This window comes from Durio zibethinus, chromosome 26, assembly GCF_047325235.1.
Source record: "Durio zibethinus cultivar Kanyao isolate XHJ-2024 chromosome 26, ASM4732523v1, whole genome shotgun sequence".
NCBI lineage: Eukaryota > Viridiplantae > Streptophyta > Magnoliopsida > Malvales > Malvaceae > Durio > Durio zibethinus.
Genome location: NC_143187.1, coordinates 3,040,770 through 3,046,334, shown reverse-complemented (window position 1 = coordinate 3,046,334; position 5,565 = coordinate 3,040,770).

The following is a 5,565-nucleotide window of genomic DNA, read 5'->3' as shown; positions in this document are numbered from 1 at the left end:
TGTCTTTCAACAATTATCATTAGACCATGTGTATATATGTGTTAGTATTTAAAAATACTAAAAAATTATGAAAAAGCTCCCATGGATGCCATTTGACATACACATATATAGCATATCCAAGAATTAATTGATTTTGGATAGGAATTTTACCACTTAGGAAAAACACATAAAATTAAGTTTTAATTGGATTGAAAGGAGTATTGATGGGTTTATGTTTGAGTTTGGATATGATTGAGTTAACTATGTTTGAGTTTGGGTTAACATTACATGATTCAAAAATTCAAGTTGCAAATTGTATATTTTTTCTTCAAATACTAATTTATATTTTTTTGAAAATTAAGATGTCAAATGTATAATTAACTTTACCAAGCATTATTAAAAGAAACAAATGAATGAGAATCGAATTCCAATAGCATAATATAAAGAAATTACTGTCAAATCACAAGAAGACAAAATCAAACAATATTTACATGTAAATCCAAATAGTTCAAATAAATTGATTAATTATAAAAGTTTCTTTTCTTTATTTCGTAAGGGTTTAGGGACATTCTATATTTGAGAAACAGCCTGATATGTATTACATACAATACTATATTCAGAAACATAATATTAGGCAGTAAAATTATGTTAGGTATGCAGCCAGATTGCTTTCCTTTCTATAGACACCCAATTGGGTCCAGGCCCAGATCAATTGGGCCTGGCCCAAAAGGATAAGCCCAATTCAATTTCTATCTGGTATTATTTTTATTATTTTTTTTTTCTTTTTTTGTATTTTATGTATTTTATTATTTATTATTATTATTATTGTGTATTAATATATATATTTATTTTTTCTGTTAATATTTATATGTATTTTATTTATATAGTTATATTTGTTATTATTATTATTATATTATTATTATCATTATCATTTTTTTCTGGTAAATATTTTTGGATTTATCTTATTTTATATTTTAATTATCTGTTAATTTTATTTTATTCATCCATCTGATTTTGTTTGATTATCTGATAGTATTATTATTTTTTCTTTTTTTTTCTTTTTCTTTTTTGATGGCTAAGATTAAATGTTGAAGAATCCTACTAGGAGTGGGGATTCAATCAAAAGAGTCCGATTGGATTCAAAGATTGAATACCCGTTCAAGGAGGAATTGGGATTGATTAGGAACTCCTGATCAACCCCTATAAAAGGCACCCTCTTGGAACAGATGAAACACACAAAGAAAACAGTGAGCAAAGCTACTGAATTTGAGAGAAAAGAGGTGTATAGAAGAGTTTTCGAAGGCTAAAGAAGGTTGAGAAGAGTTAGGATAGCTGTAGGGATCGGAAATAATTTTTTAGAAATTTTTGGCGAGAAATTTTTCTGAAAATTTCTGGGAAATTTACAGATTCCGACGAAAATTCTGACGAAGTTTGAATTTTACGATGAAAATTCCGGCCAACCTTGAAGTTTTCGGCGACCAACCCAGTTTCCGACGAAGAATCCCAAAAACCGGTGATCTTCCGGCCAACTTCCGGTGAAATTTCCATATTTTGGTGACTCTTTTCCAGAATCCGATAAAAATTCCACTGATGTTCTTCAGTTTTTAGAGAGAAAGGAGAGGAAAAAGGAAGAAGAGAGAGAGAGAGGAGAAGGGTTCTGCCGAAAAACAGAGGGAAGTGCCTTTTATACCCGCTTAAAACGACATCGTTTTGGCCTTAAGTAACCAGAGGATCCGCGCGTTTTGCCGAAACCCGACCCGACCCAAGTGTCGACCCGCTTCTGACCCGTGCGTGCCTGCCCCCCTCCGAGCCAAGTCGAGCCGAGCCGAGCTTCCCAAGCCGCCCCTCAAGCCGTTTTCTCTTCCTTGAGCCGAGCCGAGCCGCGATCCGAGCCGCTCCAGGTTTTTTTTTTTTTCATTTATTTGTTTATTTGTTTTTCTATTTTTTTATTTATTAGATTAGATTTATTTAATATTTTTTATCTTTATCTTATTTTTATTTTTTTTTACTGTTCTTTATTTTTTTTTCTTCTTTTACTTTTACTTTTATTTTGTTTTATATTCTTTAAATCAAAAAAAATATTTTGAGGAAAAGTTGAAAGTATCAATTTTCCTTAGAAATAAATTTCCAAAAAATATTTTTGGGAAAAGTTGAAAGTATCAATTTTCCTTAAAAATAAATTTTCAAAAAAAAGGATTTTTGAGGGAAAGTTGAAAGTATCAATTTTCCTTGGAAATCAAAGTTTCAAAAAAAAATATTTTTGAGGAAAAGTTGAAAGTATAAATTTTCCTTAGAAATAAATTTCCAAAAAAAATATTTTTGGGGAAAAGTTGAAAGTATCAAATTTCCTTAAAAATAAATTTTCAAAAAAAGGATTTTTGAGGAAAAGTTGAAAGTATCAATTTTCTTTGAAAATCAAAGTTTCAAAAAAATATATTTTTGAGGAAAAGTTGAAAGTATCAATTTTCCTTAGAAATAAATTTCCAAAAAAAAATATTTTTGAGGAAAAGTTGAAAGTATCAATTTTTCTTAAAAATAAATTTCAAAAAAAATATTTTTGGGGAAAAGTTGAAAGTATCAATTTTCCTTAGAAATAAATTTCAAAAAAAAAATATTTTTGAGGAAAAGTTGAAAGTATCAATTTTCCTTAAAAATAAATTTTTAAAAAAATATTTTTGGGGAAAAGTTGAAAGTATCAATTTTCCCTACACAAAAACAATCAATTCTTTCCTTCTTTTCTATTTTGATTTTTCTTTAACTAATCCGACGACGGAGCCTCTGCAAGTGAAACAGTAGTTTTTCTTGCATACTCCTGAGGTGAGGGAATTTTCTCAATTTTCTACTAAAAGTATTAGAGTCAATTGAGAATAATTTTTAATAATTAATTACTTGGTAAAATTTTAAGGCTTTTGGATAACACAAATTTAAGCTGGTACCATCTTTTGATGGGCGTTGTGAGGGTGCTATAACCTTCCTCACATGTAACCGAACTCTCGAACTCTGTTCTAGTTAGCAGACCTGAACCTATTCTTTTAGGGACCCTTAAGCTTAGGTGTTCCCTGAAAGGACAGATTCTTTAGGTGGCCAATCACACCTAGATAAAAAAAGATTGGTGGCGACTCCCAAAAGTCAATGTCTAGCGATAGATCTCCGAATCTAGACGTTATGACAGCTTGGCGACTCCACTGGGGACTTTGAGAGTCAGGCCAGCAAATAATTTATGTTATCCAAAAGCCTAATAAAATTGAACCCTTCTGTATATTTGTGTTATTATTCATTCATGTTTATTTGCTTTGTTAATTATGTCATTCATGTGCATGTGCATAACATGAGCTCTACACCCGAGCTCCGTCCCTCTAGGAGGGAGTAAAGTACCTATTGCTTTCGTGAGGTCTAATGCCTCCGCAGTGGCTAGCGAAATACTCCCACTCAAATTGAACCTTTTTCGCTTGTAGCCTGTAATGGGTGAGGATTAGAGTGCCTTACTAGTTTGTGATGGACAGGGATGTAAGGAGCAATTTGAGGACCTTTAGACTCTGACCTTAAAACTGCATGTAGTGAACTTTAAGAGTGTCTACACCTAGGATAGAGCTCTTTCTACCCAATGATAGATATACCCTAAAATTAGGACATAAAAAGGGTGTTTATCTAATCATTTTGATTGCTTAACTTTGTGTATTATTTTTATCATATGTAACATTATGCATCAGCATCACTTACATTTCATCCACGGAACTAACTATGTTGTTTGTCTGATTGTATGCATCTGTATTCTTTTCATGATCATGTTTCAACACAATCATTTGCATTCATTTCATACTAGATTTCATTCAAAAAATGTACATTTCATTTGTGTATCAAAGCATCATACATAAGGCACAGCATAATATTTCTAATCATAAGTATGGTACTCAAGGTCCGAGGATAGCTCCATCTAGCGAAAACCCTGCTCATCCATACAACACAAGATCCAGAGTAAGGCAAATGGAAGAAGAAAGTTCTCATAGATTTGAAAAGCTAGAAAAAGCACAAGAGAAGATTGAAAGTGAGCTAAGCAAGATTCTAGAAGCTCTTAATAACATAAATAAAGGAAAAAGAGTTGAAGAAAGTACAAGCCAGCAAGTTCCCCCATTACAAGAAATGGCTGACCCTCTGTACCCTCCAAGTTTTGGTCCACCTCAAACTCATTCTGCTCAAAAGGTCCCGCCACAACACTTCTCATATCCAATATATCCCGGAATACCATCAGCTTTCAACCCAGGACAGTATAATAGCTATATAAATCATGTCTTAACTGAAAAGGCAGCAGAACCGATTCTTGATCTAGATGATTTAAAAGAAAAAAAAGAAGGAAAAGATGAGAGTGGAAGCTGAAGAAAGTTCCAAGATTAGCATGCTAGAGTAAAGGCTAAGGGCTGTGGAAGGATTTAGTTTTTATGGGTCAGTTGATGCTGCTGGACTCTGCTTGGTTCCTGATGTGGTTATCCCTCATAAGTTCAAAGTACCAAAATTTAAAAAATATGACGGTACAAAGTGCCCCAAAACCCACATCACCATGTATTGCAGGAAGATGACAGCTCATGCACATGATGAAAAACTCTTGATGCATGTTTTTCAGGACAGTCTTACTAGCTCTGCTGCCAGATGGTATGTTCAACTGGATAGGACTCGCATTCGCTCTTGGAGCGATATGGCACATGACTTCATCGGTCAGTATCGACATATCATCGATTTGGCCCCTGATCGTTTGACTTTACAGAATCTGGAGAAAAAGGCAAATGAATCTTTTAAAGAATACGCCCAGAGATTGAGAGATATAGCTTTACAGGTACAACCTCCACTGACGAAGAAAGAGACCACAGTGTTGTTTGTTAGCACTTTAAAACCTCCCTATTATGAAAAGATGATAGGGAATGCAACAAAAAATTTTGCTGACATGGTAATCTCTGGAGAAATTATTGAAAGTGCCATAAAAAATGATAAGTTGAAAGGAGGAGAAACCAAGAAGACATCAGAAAAGAAAGAAGCTGAAGCTCAAGCTATGAGCTTTGATAGACAACAATTCAGGGGTTATCAACCCTATCCATCCCAAGGTTACTCTCCATACTATCCTACTATGAACAATGCCTCATCCTACCCATACCAGCTAGCTCCACAACCATCTTATTCATCCACTTACCGCCTTAACATTCAAGCTCCTGTAAGAACCCAAATTCACCCTACTAACCCAGCAAGTGGTTCACGAGAACAACGAACTACTCAAAAAAAACCTGTATTTGATCCAATCCCTATGACTTATATAGAGTTATATCGAGAACTCTATAATAGCCACTTGATTGCCTCCAGCCATGTGGAGCCGCTTAAACCACCCTACCCAAAGTGGTATGATCCTACAGCCCACTGCGACTATCACTATAGAATTACTGGCCATTCTACTGAAAATTGCACTACTTTAAAGTATAAGGTGCAACGGTTGATCAATGATGGAATGGTAAGTTTTGATCAAGGAAAAGCAGCAACATCTAATGTTAGCGCTCTGAGTGAAAGTCAAAAACAGAAAGGGTCCGAAGAATCACAATGAATTGA